This window comes from Alexandromys fortis, unplaced genomic scaffold (assembly GCF_014885135.2).
Source record: "Alexandromys fortis isolate MF-2015 unplaced genomic scaffold, M_Fortis_MF-2015_v1.1 scaffold_29, whole genome shotgun sequence".
In the NCBI taxonomy this organism is placed as follows: domain Eukaryota; kingdom Metazoa; phylum Chordata; class Mammalia; order Rodentia; family Cricetidae; genus Alexandromys; species Alexandromys fortis.
The window spans coordinates 7,097,868-7,109,686 of NW_026067891.1; the positions used below are offsets into that span (position 1 = coordinate 7,097,868).

The 11,819-nt window shown below is 46.7% G+C and overlaps 1 long non-coding RNA gene and 1 pseudogene across 1 annotated transcript; one reads left to right on the top strand and one right to left on the bottom strand.

Annotated features, from left to right (window-relative positions):
- The first annotated feature begins 1,333 nt into the window (after positions 1-1,333).
- Positions 1,334-4,496, top strand: LOC126514053 (uncharacterized). The gene is made up of 3 exons (XR_007595497.1): positions 1,334-1,463; positions 2,819-2,910; positions 4,211-4,496. It is a non-coding gene; the product is annotated as an uncharacterized lncRNA (long non-coding RNA).
- Positions 4,497-8,927: 4,431 nt separating this feature from the next.
- LOC126513052 (60S ribosomal protein L7a-like) lies at positions 8,928-9,681 on the bottom strand (annotated as a pseudogene).
- Between the last annotated feature and the right edge of the window lie 2,138 nt (positions 9,682-11,819).

Genomic DNA, 11,819 nt, shown 5'->3' on the forward strand with positions numbered 1-11,819 from the left:
ACAATTCCCACCAGGCCTCTTGAGGATGACTGAAGGCGACTGTTCGGAAATTTACCAATTTAGTTGGGTGGTGGCAGCGCACGCCTTTAATTCCAGTAGAGGCAGAGGCAATTCTCTGTCAGTTCTAGAGTTTTGGAAGTTGCTTACAATACACTTCCTGTTTACTTAGGTAATATATCCTTCTGGAGTCTTTGATGGAGTTGAAGAATTTATAGTTATAGTTTTCCTTAGTTTTGATAAAAGATAAAGTGTATATAAGAATTGTAACTGTAATTCTTCCTTGATACCTGTTTTGTTTTATGTAATTTTATTATGTTAAACTTAAAACCTTTCTTTTTATTTAAATATACAGAGATTTCCCTCTGTATGCTATGATTACCATTAATGAATTAAAAAAAACTGGCTTGGTCTGATAGAGTAAAACAGAACTAGGTGGGGAAAACTAAACTGAATGCTGGGAGAAAGAAGGGCGGATTCAGAGAGAAGCCATGTAGCTTTGCCGAGACAGATGGACAGATGCCCGAATTTTATCTGATAAGCCACAGCCTTGTGGTGATACACAGATTAATGGAGATGGGTTAAATTAATATGTAAGAGTTTGCCAATAAGAAGCTAGAGCTAATGGGCCAAGCAGTAATTTAAATAATATAGTTTCTGTGTGATTATTTCGGGTCTGAGCTTCCAGGCAGCCAGGAAACAAACAAGCAGCCTACTTACAACTGCAGAGGTAGATAGATATCTGTGAGTTCAAGGTCAACTTGGTCTACAGAGCCGAGTTCCAGAACAGACAAAGCTACAGAGAAATCCTGACTTGGAAAATTCAAAACCAACCAAACGCCTCCCCCCCCAAGCCCCCTAAACCTGTCAATTGTCTAAGGTGAGTGAGATAATACAAGAGCCCCAAGAATCGCTGCCCAGGAGTGCTTCTGTGAGGCTTACTGGGTGCCAGATGCCCCAGAAAACCAGTGGGCAAGCAATATTGCTTTTGTTATGCAGTTAGACTGAGATAATGCAAATAAGCTGTGGAAGTTATAAGGACACCTTATCCTGTGTAAGTGATTACAAAGGGGGTCCTTATCCAGCTATTGGGATCCTGTTTCTGCTGGTTGGGGGATTGTCTGCTGGCAGTTGCCTCCCTCAGCCATGTGAGTAAAGTAAGTAGACAACAGACTTAGGGCCAGGAATTGTTCCTAACCACATCACACTTAGTAGCGGCTTCTTGAGGGGGATCCCAGAGAGGCAGCTATCCAGTGCTCCACAATATCAGACTATTTTCCTGGATCAGCCCAGCATCTAATCCTGTACAAATTCAGCACAGTTAGCCTGCTGCCAGACAATAACCGAAGAGAGCCCCTCCGTGTTTGCCTGTGAATGACTGGAGAGGTCCAGTCCACGAGACCCAACCTAATGGATGTCCTGTTGCGAGAAGCAGAAGAGGTGCTGAGCTCCCCAAGGGAACCCAGGTACTTCACTGGGAGAGCTGTCACCATGTACACAGACAGATGGTGGAGGAAGGACAGAGCTGTCACCCTGTACACAGATGGTGGGGGAGGACAGAGCTGTCACCGTGTACACGGACAGACAGATGGTAGGGGGAGGACAGAGCTGTCACCATGTACACGGACAGACAGATGGTTGGGGATGGACAGAGCTGTCCCCATGTACACGGACAGACAGATGGTTGGGTATGGACAGAGCTGTCACCATGTACACAGACAGACAGATGGTGGGGGATGGACAGAGCTGTCACCATGTACACAGACAGACAGATGGTGGGGGGAGGCCAGAGCTGTCACCATGTACACGGACAGAAAGACAGACAGATGGTGGGGGCAGGAAGGACAGAGCTGTCACCATGTGCACAGACGGATGGTATGCTTTTGCTACAGACCGCATCCACAGGGCTCTCTATAATAAGAGGATTTTCTCATCTCACCCAGAAGAGAAATCAAGAACAAAGAGGAAATCCTGGTCCTACTAGAAGCCCTCTGGTTTTCAAGTGAGGTAGCCATTGTCCACTGCAAAGGGCATCAGCAAGGAAAATTCCCAGAGGCCCAAGGGAATGAGGCAGCAAACTTGGCTGCCCAAAAGGCAGCCCTAGAACCATGGGGCTTGGTTACTCTGTCTGAGTCTGATTGGCTCCAGTGCCCAATCTGAACATAGGAAGAAACCAAGTGCGCCTTAACCAGGAGGCCAATGGGTGGTGGTTCAGCCAGGCAGGACACATGTACTCTCTGCTGCTGTCAGAAGACTGACGCTCACCAAACTCTGCCAGGCCACCCATCTCGGGGCAACCAAGACTGCTGAGTCACACAGGCCCAGATATTCCATCCGTCAACTAGACAATCCTGTTGAGGACATTATATACAGATTTGCCACTTGTATACAGGTGAAGCCCAGAGGAGGAAGGAAAGTCCCAGAATCTGGCCTGAGGAAGCACCACTGGGAAGTGAACTTCACAGAGATCAAACCCATGGGGGTTGGTTCTCTGGACTTCAATAGCCTCCTTCAAGACTTTAGCTCCTAGATTTGAGTTGCCCCTCTCCTGGGGTCCAACAATGTCCTGGTCTTCATGGACAAAGTTTCTCTAAACCTGGCAAAGGCCCCAAACATTAGCTGGAAACTACACTGTGCCTATAACCCACCATACTCAGGACAAGTAGAGAGGATGAATAAGAAGGGGACCTTACATATGTCCTTGGCACTTTCCGAAATTGGGCCACCCTGTCTTTTGGCCTTCTAAGGGCCAAATGCACCCCATATTCAAGAAGCTCACAATGCAGAAATTACTAACAATTTCCTTCTTATATCCTTACAGGTCCTGCAACAGAACCAGAGGACTGCTCATCAGATGGGTCAGGAGGATGTCCCTTGCTCACGTCTGAGCCTGCCCACAAGTTCCAACCTTAGGTGGGTCCTGACCTGGAGCCTGCAGTCAATGTGGAGAGACCCATACTGAAGGAGACCCCTTGCACAGTGGGGCTTTCTCCTGGACCCCAGATTAGGCACAAACCACACCTAAGCATCTGTTTTCACAGAGAGATCCTTTTTTAATCGGAAGAAGAGTTAAAGTGGCTGCTTTCTGTCTCAGGCAGAAAAACTGCAGCAAATGACCTTGCATGTGTATTTTTTTTTTGAGACAGGATTTCTTTGTAGCTTGGGAGCCTGTCCTGAAACTTGTTCTGTAGACCAGGCTAGCCTCCAACTCACAGAGATCCACTTGCCTCTGTCTCCCGAGTGCTGGGATGAAAGGCGTGTGCCACCACTGCCCAGCCTGTAGGTGCAATTTTTAAGAGGAGCAAAAGGAGAGGTTATGTTAGGATGGGCTAGGATGCAGTAGTAGGGGAGATAGAAGATGAAAAAGGGGATGGGAACCAGGGAAAGGGGCAGGGATATTTGTCCCAGAGGGACAAAGGGCTGCCTCTGGGTAGAGGGAAGACAGACGTGGCTCAGTGACAAATGTCAATTTATAAAGGTACAAGGGGAAACCCTGTGTTAGGATGAGATATTTAATTTTGATTGCATATGTTAATTAGGTGATCCAAAGGGGCTTTTAATTGCTGGACTTCAATACTTTGATAGCTGGACCATGGCAGTCAGCCTCAGGAGGAGGAAGTGGTCAAATAAGGGAATAGACTTTGGTGGTTAGCTTTAGAAGTGTAATTTTTTTTTTTGCAAGGTAGAAGGAATTGGAGAGAAGGGCATGGCCTGCCAGAGCCATGATCACCACACTTGAGCTGGCCAGGGTGCCTTCACATACCCCATGGTCCTCACCTCCCCTATAGCTCTGCAGGTTTCCAGTGTCATCTCACGGATCCACCCATATACAGGGAAGGAGCCTACAGCAGATACGGACAGATGGGCCATCACCAGGTCCTCTGACCCCCTAAAGATAAGGTTGACATGGGACCTATAATTATAGTTGCCCTATTTTTTTTTGTCTCCCCGTGGAAAAGGCCCCAACCCTGTATAAGCCAGAACTTGGGGTATGGGAATTAAGAAAGACCAGAAGTGGGGAGATGATAGCCAGTCTATCCACTGAGACCAAACCCATCTTCCAGGGATATTTCTGGAATCCCGCCTCTGCCCTTGACTTGGGGAAAGAGTGAATCTCTCTGTGCCTTAGTTTCTTCTGGAGTGTGGAAACAGCCTGTTCTTCCTGGGATCTTTGACAAAATGCTGTAAGGTTTGTTAATCTCTTGGCATCTAGGAAGAATTGTGAGCACTCCAGCTGGTCGCCTTGTTTTTCAAGACTGGACCTCTCCATTGGAGCTCACACCATTAAGCTCAGCTGACTAACCAGTCAGCCTCAGGGATCTGCTGTCTTCACCTCCCCCCAACTACTGCTGGAGTCAGAAGCACACAACACCATGTCCGGCTTTTTGTGTGGGTTCTGGGGATCAAATTCAGGTCCTCACGATTAATAAAAACTCAGGATCAGAAATTGGGACTCAACCTTAAGATCTGAAAAGCAAAACAGCCAGCCACTGGCTCTTACCTCAACCTCACTCTGAAACGGTAATCCTGCCTCCAGGAATCTCAGAAGGCGACCTGTGACTTGAGAGCTGCTTCTTCCCCTTTTGTAATCCTCTTTAGGACTGGGATTAAAGGTGTGCACCACTGTGATTAAAGACATGCACTGCCCAGTTTCTATGGCAACTACGGTGGCTACTGAGATTAAAGGTGTGGGTTACCAAAATCTGGTCTGTAAGACTGGCCAGTGGGACTGTTTTACTCTCAGATCTTCAGGCAGTTTTTATTTATTACAATACAATTGAAATGCTGCTTCAGCAAGGCAAGCATTTATTGAATGAATCATCTCTCCAGTCCCTGGCACTGTCTTTCACATTACACAGTTTTCCTTGGAAAGCCCAATTCTTAGACAACAGGAGTGTCTGACATATCTGGGTTTTGGGAACCAGTTACAGTTAACAAGCATGGATTTCAGCAAAGACTGGAGTGATAGGCGTCTCCACTTCAGTGTGAGGTGTCCATTTTAGGTTCTGGGTAACTTTGGTGCCACTGAGATGGGACACTACCCATGAGCAACCTAGTGGAAAAAGGGTTACTTTGTGGTTTCCTTCACGGAGGGAAAGGCTTCGTGAGTTCATGGTGGTGGAAATGGGTGGCAGAGGGATTGGATGTGGAAGCAGAAAGTGTTGCCTGAAACCAGGGATGGGGCTGTATTCAAAGTCCTGCCCCTAGTGACCCATTTCCGCTAGCCAGGCTCCACCTCCTAAGAACCCAAGAGACTCTAGCACTGCCAGGCAGAGACCACGCATTCAAAACATGAGCCTGTCGGGGACATTCAGGCTCAAACCATAGTGCTCTGCCTCTGAACAACTGAAGCAAGAGAGGGGACTGAAGGGCTAGTGTGCCTAGACCATGGGGCAGCTCACCTTGCTCCCTCTCTGTTGACTGAGGTTTTTGTCCCCACTGGTCTCACAGTTGTTCAGTCCCAAAGAAACACACAGAGGTCTACATTAGGTATAAACCAGTTGACCTGTTAGCTTAGGCTTCTTATAAACTCTTATATCTTACATCTTAATCCATAATTCTTGTCTGTGTTAGCCATATGGCTTGATACCTTTATCAGCGAGGCATCCTCATCTTGCTTCCTCCGTGTCTGGGTGATGCAGACTCAGCCTTTCTTCTTCCCAGAATTCTCCTGCTCTGGTCATCCTGCCTCTACTTCCTGGCTGGTCACTTTGCCTATACTTCCTGCCTGGCTACCGGTCAATTAGCATTTTATTAAAATACAAGTGACAAATCTTTACAAAGTGCAAGACTATTTTCCAACCGCACTTCCCCTTTTATTTCAAAGCAAGAACTCTGAACCCAATGTCCTTTGTTTAGTTTTTATCCTGACCATTATCCATAACAACTTGCAACCAACACTCTAAACAAAGACAAATGTCCATAATTTATTTTTTGGGAATGTGGGCATAGTTTTTCAGGCTACTTCCACCTGATTGGGGTGCTGTTAATCTTGTGGGGACCTAAAGAAAATTTAAAATTATAATCAAGTCCTGACTGGAGTATTCTGTGAGGCTTGGTCATTTTAGCCAGCAGTCTTGAAACTGTTCTGAATGTAGAACTCAGACATCTGGGTCATCTGCTCTTATCAGAGATTTCTCAGGGGTCCTCCTTGATAAAACCTGATTCTTCTTAGCCCAGAATGAATCCACAGCCTCTCATTTCCTGTAGAAACAAAAACAAAACCTCTTCTCCAAAGTAACATATTTTTTTGGCTTAAATTTTGAAGTCAAAGCATTTTCAAAATATATATGTTGTATTAATCCAGCAGCATTTGTAATCAAATGTCTTTTAGCAGCTGTTGCTCCTTCATCAGCCATCAAATAATTGAAAGACAACAGAATAACATATAGTATCCAGACTCTCTGTGTATTTTCCATCTTTACATGGCTTTATTTTAAACTCTATTTCTTTTATTTTTATTTTTTGGTTTTTTTGAGACTAAGTTTCTCTGTGTATCTTTGGCTGTCTTGGCACTCACTCCGTAGACCAGGTTGTCCTTGAACTCACAGAGGTCCATCTGCCTCTGCCTCCCAAGTGTTGGGATTAAAGGTGTGTGCCACCATACCCAACTCTATCTTTCTTTCTTTTTTATTTTAAGGACTTTATCCTTTTTCTTTTTCTCCCAAGCCTACATTTTTTTTTAACACACTGTAAACCATATAGAGGTTTTCTTTGTCTTTGAAACTATCTTTACTGTTTATCTCTTTTTTTCTGATCACATGAGTCTTTAATTTGGTAAGCAATATGACTAGGATTAAAACTGTGGCTTTGACAGCTGGATCCACCCCATTCCTTAGCTTTCTGAGAGTCTAGCCACATGGCAGAGGTACTGGTTGGAGCCATGTTTATTGCCACAACTCTATAGTGTTTCAAGGTCCCTGTCACCACAAAGAAGCATGCTATCAGATATTCATCAACACCATTGAAGTTTTTTGAGGTGGGGCCTCTTAAAAGAGCTGCAAAGTTTTTGCAGCTAAAGCTGATTCAGGAAGCCTCTCTTAAATGAGACATGCTTGTCTTTAGCAAACAGAGCCCACTTGAGAAAATGCTGCTACCAAGAAGCCAAGCTTAACTCTGTTCCTTTTGTGTCTAGAATTCCTTCCCAAACTCTCTCAGGTTTTAAGTGGGTTTAGTTGTCCACATTGGTGCCATTTGTTGATTGAGGTTTTTGCCCCCCGCCCCCCACCAGTCCCACAGTAGTTCAGTCCCAAAGAAACACACAGAGGTCTACATTAATTATAAACTGATTGGCCTATTAGCTCAGGCTTCATATTAACTCTTATAGCTTACATATTAGCCTATAATTCTTATCTATGTTAGCCACATGGCTTGGTACCTCTCATCTTGCTTCCTCTGTCTCTGGGTAACAACTGCAGACTCAGTCTTTCCTCTTCCCAGAATTCTCCTCTTCTGATTGCCCCACCTTTGCTTCCTGCCTGGTCACCCTGCCTATACTTCCTGCCTGCCTATTGGCCAATCAACATTTTATTAAAATACAAGTGACAAGACTACTATCCATAGCACCTCTCTCCCTCCCATCTCCATATTGTCTGTTGTACATCATGAGGAACTTGGTGGAAGCCTCTTAGCCATTTGTTCTCTGGCTTTATCTCCAGGAAGGAAGTGATTCCTTTCACCCAGCTGCAGTTTGACCCCTCCAGTCGAGTTGTGGGATTTCTCTTCCCCTTAGACCAAGACCAGTAGTCTATGACTGATCTGACTTGGGTCTTTCCATTTCTTCAGGTAGTCTGGGCTAGTTATGTGTTTCCATGAATGAGGACCGAGAGCAGAGGAGGAAGCTTTGAGGACCGACTCCACCACAGTTTAATTTTGGTCACACACTTTCCAGAACACCGTTCCCTTACTCCAGCTCCTCTCTGGAATAAGGCAGAGAGCCAATACCAGCCATCAGTACAACATACAGCTTTGCTATGGCAGAAATGAGAGTGAAGTTAGAACAGAGAGACCCAAGAAGTCTTATAGTTGCTGGAAAACCAGCAATGGATTAACCCCGCCTTACTTACTTCTTCTTGACCACTTGTAGTTGTGAAGTCATGGCTGAACAGGGGATGAGAATGTGGCTGAGTTCATAAGTTGTCTGGAGAAATGGAGAGAAAAGGAGGTTTGTGCGTGTGTGTGTGTACACATATGTGTGTTTATGTGTACTAAGGTTGTGCATTTACGTATAGAGGCTAGAGGACATCCCCAGCTGTCACTTCTTAGAGCTGCCTGCCTTTTCAGTTTTGAGACAGGATCTCTTACTTGCCTGGAACCTGGTAGGCTAGGCAGGCTGGCCAGTGAGGCCCAGTGATCCTTCCCAGTGCATTACAAGCTTGCATTCCACACACAGCTTTTTAAAAATCAGCTCTAGGGAATCTAACTCAGATCCTCAGGATTGAGCAAGCATTTTAGTAAACAGAGCCCTCCCTCTTCTCGGCTCATCACGAGACAACCTGAAAATGGAGAACAAGTCAAGTCCCAATGGGAATATCTTCACAGACCTTGAACAAATGGGACATAGAGATATTGAGGGACAGAGATGAGCCCAAGACCTGGGAAGAGCTGGGGAAGCAGCCACTGGACACCCTCAGTTCCAAGCACAGGTAAATACTACACTCGACGTCCTCATGTAGAAGACAGTGTGCTTCATCTCTCTTGTCACCCTTCACGGTGGCCAGCAAGGCTTTTAGCATCACGTGTAAGGCGAGGAATGCTTGCTGAGGGAGAAAGGTAACCAGCTCCTAGGCAGGGCCACACTTTAAATTACTGACTTGTGGATTTTGTGTTTGAGGTTGATCAGGAACAAGAAGAACAGATAACTCCGCCTGGCTGCTTATTTTTTTGAAGGTTTGTAATTATATTTATGTACAGAAAACCCAGCAGTACATTTAACCCAGTTTAGTGGCGAGTTCTTTGGCCTTTTCCAGCTTGGCAATTCGAGCCACAGATTTAGGACCCAGGACGTTGCTTCCCCAGTGGCGGCGGATCTCATCATATCTGTCATTGTAATTGGTCCTAATAGCTTTCACCAGCTTGGCCAGAGCACCCTTGTCTTCCGAGTTAACCAGTGTGAAGGCAACAGTGGTGCACATCTTCCTATGGACCAGCTGCCCCAGCCTGGCCTTTCCCTTGATGGTGCAGTAGGGGACCCCCATCTTCTGACACAGGGCAGGCAGGAAGGTCTACGTCGTGGGCAATCACCACCAGCTGAGCCTTCTTGTTCTCTGTATTGATGCCTGCTCGAAGGACAGGTGGTCTCTTAGTCGGGACATCCCCTTTGCCCGCAGCTTTCTTCTCAGCATGGGCCAGCAGCCTCTGCTTCTTCTCCTGCTTGGTCTCTGGCTTGTACTTGTGGGCAAGTATAAGCAACTGGGTAGCTGTTTGCCGGTCCAGGGCCCGGGTGAACTGGTTAATGGCAGGAGGAACTTTGAGCCGCTCATAGAGGATGGCCCTCTGCCCGATGTAGCGGGGCCATTTGACAAAGCGCGTGAGATCTCTCTTGGGCTGGATATCCTGCCCAATGCTGAAGTTCTTAGGCCTCTTCTCAAACGAAGGATTCACCACCTTCTTAGCCTCCTGCTTCTTCACGACGGTAGGGACTGGGACCACCTTCTTCCCCTTGGCCTTCTTTCTCTTGGGCATCTTGCCGGGCTGGAGGAGAAAGAGCTGCCTGGCTGCTTTTAAACTCAGGCAAATGAGTCCGACACGGGGCGACTGCACTGGAAACAGAATTTCGTTGCTTGACTAGAAGTGATCAATGCAGGCTGGAAGCCAAGAAGGACAAACGCCATCGAGCCTCCTTTGACATGTGAGGACCTGTGTTTGATCTCCTTCTTGGATTATGGAGCAAAGGGGACATAGTTCTCTTTCCTGGAAAAACGTCTCCGTGTGTGACATCAGCCTTTGCTGTGGAGGGGACTGATGGCGGTATTTTCTCAGCACGGAGTCTCGTCTTACGTTCCTGGAGACAGAGCTGAATTGCCTGGATTTGCCAGTGAAGAAATATTGCTGAGCTTCCTACTAACTCAGGAGAGTCTCTGGGTTCTGTGGGAAGCTCTGTGGCAAGGCTGAGAAAATTATATCCAGTGAGAGTTCAGACTCACTGAAAGATGCCAGAAAGACCCGAGAGGCCTGGTCAATACTGCACTTGCTACAAGGGTGAAGACTGCCCATGGTGGATGAATGTGGGTGCCTGGAAGCTGCCCAAGGGACCCCAGAGCTCACAGCATTTTCTCCCTCCCTTCCTTCTTCCCTCCCTCCCTCCCTCCCTCCCTCCCTCCCTCCCTCTTTCCCTGGCAGAGTCTGCACAGAGGCTCTTGCTGGCCTCCCTAAATGGTACATCCAGTGGGTGTGCTGCAGGAAACTCACACAAGAAACCCACCATAATCCTGGAAGAACTTTTCTCAAGTGGAGACGCCCTCTCACTTCTAGTCCTGTACCCTGTCCCACCTGCCCTACGCCAGCCACTACCCAGCCCTTCAGTGTAGTCAGCAAGTATTCTAGGTTCACTTGCTTCCAGGCCCTTCCCTGCTACTATGGTGACTAGTAAGTGGCTAGCCAGTTAGTTCACTACAGAAAATATGTGTTTATTTATGGATGTATCTCAAACACAGTCACTACATCCTGAAATTCTTTTTTTTTTTCCTAAATAGCATGGCTTAGAGACCTTCTTATGTTGGCACGTTAAAGTTTCCTCCAGTTTTTGGTCACTTTCTGGCTCTTCACAAACACATGTCACCTTTTCCCCTCACGGTGGACATGCCATCAGTTTTCGCCCCTGGCTCTTCTCTGATTTTGCTATGCATTTCCTCCAGTACCATTTTGGCCCAGTCTCCGGAGTGTTTCCTGAGAAGTGAGATCTCTGGGGTGGACGGCACATGCACTGAACACATGCAACAATATTACTGAATTAGACAGTTGAATTTGCAAGCGAGGGTCATTAGCAGAAAAACCCGTTAGGTTAATTCTGCCCTGTAAATGTTATATTTGAGGAGGTCCTTTTACAAAATTGACTTGTGTTCTGCTTTTGTTTTTCCTTTATAAAAGGGCTCATAGAAGCTTATAGCAGGAGGCATATTATTTAAGGCTGAAAATGCTGAACACATAGCAGCGTAATGCCACGTATTAGAAAGCCAGGGTGGTAACAGTGTTAGCGCCTGCTGCCCAAGCTCCGACAGTATGCCACCCAGTGTTCCAATGAGACAACCTAAGGAAACCCCGTGATGTCTGTGTAACACAGGCAAAGCAGGAGTGTGTTAGCAGTTTCCTTGTAGGACAAAGTTTCCAACTTAGGATGGGACAGCATTATTTTTGGTTCACAGTCAGAGAGTCCTGTCCATGGTCACTTGGCTCTGAGGGCCTTGTCCATGATCCCTTGGCTCTGTTGCTTCCTGGCCTGTGGTGAGGCAGACATTATGGTGGGGAGTTGGGGGGGGGTAAAGCTGCTCACTTTGTGAGAGAGGGAGGAAGGAGGAGAGAGAATGGAAGAGGAATGAAGGAAGAAAGAGGGGCATCAAGGACAAGATAGAAGCTTCGAAGCTACACTATAGTGACCTGCTTGCTCATACAGGCCCTGCGTCCTTGGATCCCATCAGTTATAAAGGCCAGGCTCTCGGCTCAGGAGTCAGGGCTGTTTAGCAAAGGTGGTTTCTAGGCATCTGCTTCACTCTGGGGCTCTGGCCTCTCCTGGATGTCGGCTGAGCCAAGCTGGGGTGAAAACATTCCCAGTCTTAAATTTTGCCGTAATTAAAAAGGTGAAGAAAAATCAATGCCATTTGCCA